Genomic DNA, 11,507 nt, shown 5'->3' with positions numbered 1-11,507 from the left:
TACAAAAAACCAAACAAAACAACAACAAAACCCCCAATGATGCAGCACCAAATTTGATGTGCGTGACGATGAGAAAGTACTTTTTTTTTACTATTTTGAGTAATCATGTGTGCACAAACTATGTCGTGTTCTTTAGTGATGTCATGGATGATCAATATTGTCATTTTAAAGCTGCTTCTTCAAACAATACAGAAACCCACATACAGCATGAGTGTAAATGTATGAGAATCACTTTCATCACAGGTAGCTAAATGTACTTGAGTATCACCTCAGCTAGGACCAGGAGATGCTACAGTTGTACAAATTGTACTTCCTCCCCAGCTCCATTACCACTGCCTGTACTCTGTCCTGCTTCACATACATGTATACATGTTAATGTATTATCATGCAGAATGCCATTTTCATAATGTTGTATATGAGATATATATATTCCTTTTGATGTTTATAATTTAATTTCAAGTGCCCAAAAGTGTTAATCTATCAGTACCTCCTGCGATGAGATGGCCCTGTATGCATTATGTCTAGAAAAGAGAAAAACTACCAGGTAAAGACTCTTTCAGAATTTGTATTCAAATCAAGACATTCAATGGGTGTGAGCTTAGACAAACTTTCTTGTGTTTTTGAAATATCAAAGCTTGTATTATCTAGATCAGGTCATGACTAACTTTATCTAAACAAAAGTGGAGCATAGCATCTATCTCGTGCAACTGATTGACAAATTGCCCTTTGTCAATGTATAATAACTGATTATTCAGGTTTTTATGGTACTATAGTAGCCATAGTAAAAAAATCAGGGACACACGTACTCGGGTGAATGATTGGTGTTTATTTTCGTTGATGAAGGGCAATTTGTCAATCAGTTGTAAGAAAAACAACATGAAGCTGGAATTGTTAATTTGAATATAGCGTCTCTTTTTTACCATACTAAAGATTTTACTCTAATTATGATCTTGATTATTGATCACAATGGACAGTTGGCCTTGATTGGACATCTCTTGACAAGAAATAAATGATTACCCCCTAGAGTACAATGAAGATTTAAGTCGTATTCATATGTCCTGTGTGTTTGCAGCCCTACGCAGGTACATGAATAAGTAGAAAACCTGCTTTGTGAAATCTGCCTTAAATTTGGCCTGGAAAAAGACTTGTCATGTGTTCAACATGGAAGCTCATCATACCCAAACTATGCCATTTTTCATAATGGCCGTAGAGGCAGAAATTTTGTCTTTGCCATTTTCTTGAAGCAATGCTCTTTCAGCAAAGCCAGATAATGGATAGTGGATTCTTTGTGTGTGTGTGTGTGTATGTGTTGATTGTGATGTTTTATTTGGCATAAAAATTATGTTATTGTGATATATCAGCTAAATGGTTTTGATCATATCATATCCATATATAAAAATTGCCACAGCTGACCACTTAGAAAATGATCTTTTGTGGGAAGCATATTCTAATGTATTCACTTGTGAAATACCTCATGAATACTTTCTTTGAGGAAAAAGACTAACTACAAACTACAACAGTGCAATACACTGTGAGTGGCTGCACAGCAGATACCCTGGTGATGTACCTTTTCAACTTACAGAATTTTTAGATATTTCTTCGTATCATTTGTATCAGTCTGCAGTTCTTCTTGCCCTCTTGTATGCAGAATAATGATGAATTTTTATATGTTACAAAAAGTGCGGTAAATCTGGTTACAAGTTATGGGTTTACTGTAAAGTTTCCCAGTACATGCAGTCATTCATTTAAACACCCTTGTAAGGTGTTATGAGATACAATTGATCTCAAGATTACATGTCATAAATCAAGCAGTTAGAGTGATAGTATCCTTTAAGTGGTATTTTTCATAGTCTGGATGTTCAGTCACCCAGGTAAAGTAGATTGTATATCAGTAAATCTAGTCAACTGGATGGACTTGTATTTTTGGAGTAGCGACGTTTCACGTCCTCTCCGGGGCGATTCATGAGGCGGCAATTGATTATTGACCTGTGACAGGATCAGGGAATTTTGGAAAGCGCCAAAATACAAGTAAGTCCAGTTGACTAGATTTACTGATATAGTTCATGCTCATAGTGATAGCTTGTCAAGTGTATGCAACTTTATGTATAGCCTTCAGAAAGGTTGGTGATTTTATTTACATACAAATGGCCCACCACTTTCCTTGACATACAGACTGTATGATAACCTGTATTTATTGCATAACCATTGTCAAACCCAAGTCTTTTGAACTGGTTGAAAGCACTACCTCCCAAGAAAAGAACCCCAACCCCCCTGTGTGTCAATAGGAGTTCAAGAATTATGATTATTAGAATGCTTCATACGATTACGTCGAACCCCTGATGAAACAAGTCTGTTGGTTTATTTTTTTTGGTCATAAAGCAGTGTATTATACATTCCACATGACATCCATCTGGTTTGGGTTGATTTAAGAAAGAAAAAAAATGTCTTTATTGAAAGTGGTAGGCATCAAAGAAAAATCTTAGCACATGGAGATGGTGTGTACTAAGTATGCAGCTGAGAAACCTACACAATAAAGGGAAGACTGAGACTGAGTAGTTAAGTGATACTCCCTGGAGAAAATGTCGTGGAGAAAACCTACCTTTACTTCAGAATGGCTAGAAAGCTTATGAACGTAATATAATGTCAATTATATGGTTTCTTCTGGCCTTCTACTAGCTATTGAGATTCTGCAAATGAGCAAATCTGTCCTCATCAGCCCTTGTAGAATCTTGCAGTTTTTACCAAATGTAGTCGGAAAGTGGCAGTTGGTGTTTAGAAAGATGTATAAATGTGAATTATCAGCTGTACAAGGTGTATGTAACTATATGAGTTAGCAAGCAATACAGAAGACCGCAGTTCTTGAATTCCTCTTATTTGCAGCATCTTCCATTTGCCTTAGGGTTGTATTTTTTTGTTAATTGAAAATTATGGTGAGTAGTTGAGACTTGTGATGCATTCATCACAATCCATCATATCAAACCATGAAGACAGATGATTATGTTGAGACTGCCCCAAGGGTGTTGGAAATGAAGGCTGCTAATAGTATGAAAAGTAAACACAATACCATGGAAGTAATGTATATGGGTTTCCCAACACAAATGTAGGAAACTGGACTATGGTGGATAAATGGGTTTCTACAGCTACTAATTAAATCTCTTCACTTGCCTAGAACTGGTTCCATATTAAATTAGAGTGATGAATATCAAAATCATTGTTTTGTATCTTCCCTTCTTTTGTTGTAGGAATTTGTTGTGATTTCAGGGATTGCTGCAGATGATAAAATCTGTGTTGTGTACAAAGAATTATAGAAGTATATGTGCTGAAGATTTTTTTTTTTGTGTGTGTTTGTCATACAATGTATCTGAATCATAAAGGAAAATCGATCCCAAGTTCTCGATCTGTGTGTGTGTGTGTGTGTGTGTGCGCGCGCGTGTGTGTGATGTGTATGTGTGTGCGCGCGCGCGCGCGTGTGTGTGTGTGTGTGTGTGTGTGTGTGTGCATGTGTGTGTGTGTTTGTGAGTGTAGGGGAACAGGCTTCAACCAAGGAGGTACCACACACACACACACACACACGTACACACACACACACACACGTATTGTGAGTTTGTCCTGCTTGTGTGAATACAGTCTGACTTCAATTATTCGAACTTTTCTATTATTCGGATGCCTCCAAGTAGTGAAAAAAAGTTATTTCAAACACAATTTACAGTGTGCCGATGATATTGCCTAAAGGAACATGATATGAAAATCTGTCTCAATTCATAATTATGATTTCAAGTAGGCTAGCATAAATTACACCACTGTTGCGTCGTACACTACCAAAGTAGCTACATGTACCACTGGGTTTGCAGCCTGCTTTTACTCATATGTAGATCCTACATAAACATTGTTTCTCCCATATGAGGCCATATTGTCTATCCAAACGGGAGCCTGTTCCAGACATGGCCAGATAACAGAGGTCGGACTGTAACTCATTTCTGTGGACATACTGTAGTCAAGCTATTTTCATATTGGTTTGAATGCTGATGCATACTATTTTACATACATATACCTGTATCTACCACACCACAAAACTTGCCAGAAGTCTTTCAAAGGTTCAGAAATTTTTGCATGAAGAAAATTTTGTGCTTTGAATGCTGTGGCAATTCGCAAAAGTTTCATGCAAGAAAAAGGCCGTCTGCTCCAATAGATTTGTGCAAGTTTCGTGCTGCCAATATTTCTGGTTTTACAGTATTTGCATTTGGTAATGGTTTATGATTACAGTAGTAATATTTATTTGCTCCATGAAGTTATCATTTACAGTATGTAGTGTAAATGATCATAAATGTTGATGAGGCATCTTAGTGGTATTGAAGTAATGATGTGTGTTTTGCTACCAACCCTCTCTGGTATATCATATGCGGTATATTTCATGGCTTTTTTTTTTTTTTTCAAATGTCCTAAGTTGGCAGGTATCAACAATATTAAATAACTCATAAATACAGTATTGCCTCCCTTGACACAAACAAATTTTGCTTTTTCTCCATGGTGGGAAATCGCAAACATTTTGTCTTTAAAAGAGGCACATTGTTTCAATTTGTCAATGCAGTCCTTGATTGCTCCGAAGGCAAAATTATCCTACAAGTCCCAATTTCACACTGAAGCAAATTATATAAAACAAATACATGTATATGGCACAGGTATGCAGTATGTGCAATCCATACCACATGACTTATCCCTCTTCAGGGAATATGAGTTACTTGTCTTAATACTGCCATGTATGGAAACAGGCAGCCATAATTCATCACTTTATGTTTATCGAAATCAGATGCAAGAAAATACTGAATGAGCTAGGGCTTCACACTGAAGTCGTGCAATATGTGATCCTAGCTTGGGCAATACATTTCCGTCTTCCCCTGAAGTCCTTGATATCATAGTCAAGGCGCAGGGACCCAGAAAAAATGACTTCGTTCAACCCACCCCGCAGAAAAGGTTTGACTGCATGGGGTGGTCGGTGGGACCCTCTGGAACACCCCTAGGTAGTATGTGATTCCAAATTGTGGTATCAATAAAATTTTACACGCCACTTTAGTTGCGACAAGACTTCACTGTTCGAAAAAGAGTCTTCGCACGCCAAGACTACTACTAGCATCACTAGCACTGCTACAGGCGCCAGTGCCAGTGGTGCACGTAGTCGTCTTCGAGCACGCAGACTTTTTCTTCGACAAACAAGGGTTTTTTTGCCTGCAAACTAATTTTTCACGCCAAGCTGGGGTCAGTGTAGTGTAGTTTCTAGCCGTTTTTATTTCGTCTTTATTTCCTTCGAGTTGCAACAAGCCAAGTGAGGGACCATACCCAGTGACTGCGACGCCCGAACCGTTTTTTTTTTTTTTTTTTCGGGCGTCGCAATCATTGGGTATGTGCCCTCACTCGGCTTAGCGTAATAAAGCCGGCTTCTCCACATACACAAGCTGCAACTCGGAGAAATAAAGACAAAATAAAAACGGCTAGAAACTAGACTAGGTTTGGTGACGCTTGGCACTGAAAATGACAAAATAATCACAGTTTTTTCATTTATTTCATGAATAATTCATCAAAACTCCATAAAACCATATATGTACATGTTGCTAGAGATGTCAGCAATACAATGGGATACATTGTAAGTTGATATAATATTGTGCATGGTTACCATGGTAACCAGATGCCTACAGGTGATTGGTAACTCCAAAAATGCCTCCTACTGCTGCAAACTTTTGTATTCTTTGTTCATTTTTTTTTTTTGTAGATAGATGCAATTAAAAAAAAAAATTGTTATTGATTATTGTAAAAAAGTTTTCTCCTGTTGCCATGGCAACCAGTATTATCCAATCAGCATTCAGCTGTCAATAACTTAAAAACTAAAGCCCATAATTTCAAAAAGCTCAACAAGCATGTCCTTCTGCATAAGTGTACCACATATGGGAAGAAAATATTGAAGCATTCTCAAGTTACAGCAAAATTTGTAAACAAAGGCATCTAAAAACACATTTTGAGAAAACGGCCATTGAAAGGAAGATATCATTTGTGAATAGTAAAATGCATGACAAAGTTGCATCCGTCGTACTTTCAACACAAATTTGACTTCCAAGTACAGGCAAATGTAGTTTTTAGCAATGTATGGACACAAATTTCCCTTAAAAATATATGTGAATACAGAGAGCAAAGCTAATGATATTCTAATGTTAGCTCTTTCGAGTGTTTACAGAGCGATGGTTATTCAAAACAACCCTGGAAAAGAACAGAGGAAAGCAATAATATCTGTTGTTTGTGTTCTTAAAGGAAGTTTATTTAAGAATGCAAATAAATTCTTTTCTAAAGAAGGAATGGTACACGTATGCTGTATTATCCATCAAAGAATTAATATCGTACTTTTGTGCTCGTAAGCTATCGTAAAAAAAGTAATAGAATAGGATGAAAAATCATGATAAATACGTAAATTGGTATCAAAATGTGCAGTAATGAATTAATGCTAACGAGAGAACGATGGAAAAGTCTTGGGCATCCTTTCCCTTTTATCCAGGCTAATCTTATAGTGTTGAGGTAGGTAGTTTAAGATCCGATCTACAATGGGTGATGTGCACGAAAGGCAAAAGAAACAAACCTGTCTGGATTCCAGATATCTTTTTTTTTCCACTTTATCCTACTTTGCTGTCAGGCTGTGGCAAAATTATAAACGACTATGGTAAAGTAGAAAGTTGTCTGACCTTGAAATTATTGTAAAAGTAACATCATCATTTCTGCTTGAACACCAATAGAGTAACATTCACGGAAAAACAGTGAAGGGGATCCTCAACATGATTTTCATTAGTATAATATTGTTCAAATGTGTATGAACACAAAATTCATGAATAGACAGCAAAACTATTATATAAAATGGTAATTTCATCAAATTATAGGTTGAGAATTAACTTTTACGTAACACATTAACCACAACTGTGATGAATGGCTACTATCTTAAATTTTTGTGTGGATGTTATTTTTTCTTAAAATATGACATACCTCTTTTTAAAAGACACTTTCTGTTCAATCTTCCCATACATCTGCTTCCTAACAATCTACTTAAAATGATAGCGACCAGCGTCACCTATCACTTGGCATGAAAAGGAAAGACCGTACTATCACACATTTCCTGGCAAGCCTTGCGTGCGACTTGTGAAGAACAATAAGGTTTTATTTTTGCTAAACGGGAGTCCCCGCAGATAACCTGCACATGACAGTACCTAGTATGAATCTTGCCCGTAGTTACCCAGAGTTGCGCACTCAAGTCCTATTTACGCGCAGTCAAGTATAGGCCCTGACACACCTTTCCGGGCAAGCTACGCGGGCTTGTTACGTGTGGGGATTTTCCTGCAAGCGGGACAATAACTATTTTTGCAGGCGGACAAGTTTCGCGTGCGTCCTACATGGTGGACCCGTGCTACTTACGTTCATCTTAAGTGCATTCCATGTGACCTGCGTGTCAGTCGCATGGGTGGCGAATGAGGGCTGACAACTTGGTGAAGGAATCCTTCTAAAGGAATTTGATTTGCATAGATCCACTGGCAACTTACGTACTTCAAGCGGGTCAACTGCATGCGACTTGCGGCAGCTACGGGCCTCCTTCTAGTGTTCTGCGTGGACCTCTGCAGGTAATCTCCGCGACTCACTCGGAAAATGTTTTTGTCCTGCTCAAAACTTTGCTGCGGGTAAATGTATCAGACTAGCGTCCGCACCTCCGGGCAACTACGGGCGAGATAAAAACTGCCAGGTGCGGGCCAACTGCGGGGAGCTTCGGGTAGCTATTTTTTTGCCCGCAAGTCAACCCGCAAGGCTTCCCCAGGCACGGTTTGACAAAGCCTTGAGCATGTTCAAAACTTGTTCCGGGTAAGTCGCGGGGGTTTGCCCGCAGAGTCACACGCAGAACACAAGTAAGAGGCCCTTAGTGGCAGACCTCGCAGGCAACTCCCACGCAGGTACTTTGCAGTCCCCTTTATGTCGCTCGTAACTGAAAACGGGTCGGTTTCAAAGCTTTCACGCAGGTCACACAGAATGCATGCAAGTAATCGGAAAGTAGCAGGCGTCTAGCAGGTAAGACGCAGGTACGGAACTCGCCAACATCCTTGTCCACCCGCAGAAAATTCCCCTGCGTGCTGGAAAATCCCTACTCATTACAAGCCGGTGTAGCTTACCCGGAAAGGTGCGACAGCTCCGTTAGTTTGCAGGCACAATCCTTTTTTGGTCGAAAAAAGTCTGCATCAAGAGTACTACATGCGCCACTGACACTGTACGTCCCATAGAGCTTCCTGCAAGTGCCAGCGGTGCGTCTAGTAGTCTTGGTGTGCGCAGACTTTTTTACGTTTGTTCCAACAAATAATAATGAAAAGTGGCCTGTAAAATCTTATTGATACCACAATTTTGAATCACATACTACCTGGGGGGTATTCATGGAGGTCCCATCTACCACCCTGTGTGGTCAAACCTTTTCTGCGGGGTGGGTTGAACAAACTCCTTAATTAAGCCCCTTACAGGAATTAGCGCCTTGACTATCACACCAATATCCTTCTGTACCTTCACATGAAGGTACACACAATACAATTTATGTGTATTCAGTAAAGGATAGAGGAAGATTATGCTTGAAAGTTAGTGTTTAGCCTGTCAAAATCCTGCCCCAAAGTTTGTACCTAAGGTCTCTATCCTACAGGTCTTCATGGAGACTTCATACTACGTTTTTGAATAACTGCATTCCCCTCCCCTAGAAGTGCCATGAACAACCTTCATATTTCACCAATGCACATTATCAAAAACAATATATTTCTTGGGCATTAATATTTCTTGACCATGAGAAGTGGATGGAATTATCAGTGCTTTTGCCTTTTTGGCTGAAATGACCTAAATATCTGTGAGATGAAGTACTTAACAATGACAACAATTATACCTAAGATAAGAAAATGCCACAGATCACGTCACACAGCATCTCATTAATTCCAAAATAGTGGTGTTCTTTTTTTTTCTTCACTAAGCAGACCTTGAGCAAGTGCTATTGTAGAGTTTATATTATGCCTTGACGGATGAATTATATCTAAAAGACAGTCATGTGGTCTGAAGTTACTAACACAGAAATGAATGAGATCTGGGAAGGAGGTACAATGAAATGTACATGTATGTAAGATAAATAATGGTACAATAATAAATGAGTTCATGGCAATATATACACTGCTTTTATCAGAGATGCTTTTATTCTAAACATTTTGCATGTGGAATTTGACAATGTTTTTGACAATTTTTCATGCATATGCTAAACTTTTTGGTACTAAAAATGTTTTGAATATGATATACACTTCTCTGATTAAAAATATGTGAACAAGGCTAATGGAAGAGTTCTGGATTTTCTGGAATTCATTGTAATTCAGAGATAATGAAATATCCATGAGGTAACATGATAATTAAATTAGCAAACTACAAATAAGCATCGTGCAGGTTGTATTTACAAATGTAAACCAATATACAAATCTAAGATGTAAAATAAGTGACTAGTAAAATGTGTCACATTTCTATTTCATTTGTGTAACATTTCTATTTCATTTTCCACTATGGGGTATATTACCCTCTCACAAACCAGTATATGTCATACAGTATACACCAGTATACAGCACATATCAGAAACCACTAAACATTACACATCACATATCACAAAGCCCATATTCCCACATATATTTCACAAATTATCAGGTCATCATACCATTCACTACAAAAGCCAGAGACTTGAGCTATACCATATACTCTACACATTACATAAAACTTTGCATTTATAACAAACGTTTTCAGTGGAAAGCATTAAAAGTCTAGTTTAATTGTCATTTCTCAAACTACTAAATGCTCTGAGATGTAAATCTGGCTATATAAAAATGGAAGGTGTACATGAATATTTATGATGATATGAATAAATCAATTAAATTGAGTTTAAGTACAGATGTTAAGTCACTTCCTTTTCAGACTAATTGCATTTGTAAATGATATAAATCTATTTATGAATATCCAACTTTGATATCTATTTCACTCTACAAGCTCTATCGAATGTCAAGCTTTACAGTACATACATTACAAACCATAAAAACCTAATGAATATGTTTCAAAGAACCATACTTCACACAAATGCACCCAAACCAAAGACATAAAAATAGGTTAACTTGGCCTCAATAACAGTGATGAACATTTCTCCAACTCCAACAATTCATGCTGACTTCTGTCTGAAGCATTCAAAACTTGTGAAAAAGAAAACAAATTGAAGAGATAATGTGAGATGCATGTTGTTTGGACACATACAGATTTTTGACTGAAAGCACATTGTATAGGCACACCATGGGTTAATGGGTCATACCTTTAAAATAGGAATGTCAGTATTCATTTGTCCTGTACACATGCACAACACTTGGTACAGACACAGTATGAGGGGAGTTGGAAATATAAGAGCACATCAACTTGTGCTGCACAGCATAAGGAACCCAGTGGAATAGGCACTTGATCACATTGGAGGCTTTCGAGAAGGCATACATCCTTTAATATCTTTATCATAACATGTGGAAGATAAATATTCATGTTATATGCAATCATGGCACACATCTGAATAATCATATCAGAAAGCCATGTCTTTTGGGGTACCAGCTACAGCTGTACATCGATGTCATGCAGGAAATGCGGGACACTTTCAACAAAGCAAGCTCCTGGGTGTGGAAAGCAACTTGTCAGGAAGCAAGACTACATTACCTCATGATTTCACAGATAACAGCAGCATACGAATCACTATAACTGTCATGAATATCCTGTGCACTGTACAAATATAGAGTTGATATCTATAGTCTATTGGCCAATACATATACAAGTTGTACATCTTTCAAATCAGATATCTGCATGCACACATCTTGAACACAGACTGGAATAAAGGACATGAGAATATGACACAAACATCTAAAGCAGAAAAATAATAATGAATGACATATTGTGACAAGCATGTAAGTCACAGATATCCTATAGACCGAATTACCATTCCATGGATCATATTCTTGACTCAAGGTAATGGCAAGATTCCAGTCCACACATACTTGATTAAGGCAATCACACATGGAGAGATTCATTACCACCTAATCACCCAGCAATTCCGCTACATCAAACTTGACACTACAACATTCCTAGTTTGTAACTTTTAAGTAGTATGGAATGTTCGCATTCAAGACTTCACTTAAGAATTTCTGGCTATGCCCAGAAAATTAAAAAAACATGATTGAACTTTTCCTTGCATTCATTACTCTGAGCCATGTGGAATGCACGGAAAACAGGTGATGAGTTGTAAACAAAGTTTTTGAACATATGACAACTTTATACAGACAATAGGCATTTTCATATAGGCAAATGATCAATAATAAGTTAGAGCTAGAAGTACCCTTTACACTACGATGAGCATCTATTTGACATAAGTCCCACTCGTTGATTAAAACACAGAACTAGAAAAAATA

Source organism: Diadema antillarum, unplaced genomic scaffold, assembly GCF_040938485.1.
Source record: "Diadema antillarum isolate AM-2024a unplaced genomic scaffold, OU_Dant_1.0 seq00001278_RagTag, whole genome shotgun sequence".
In the NCBI taxonomy this organism is placed as follows: Eukaryota; Metazoa; Echinodermata; class Echinoidea; order Diadematoida; family Diadematidae; genus Diadema; species Diadema antillarum.
Note: the sequence above shows the minus strand (reverse complement) of the source record.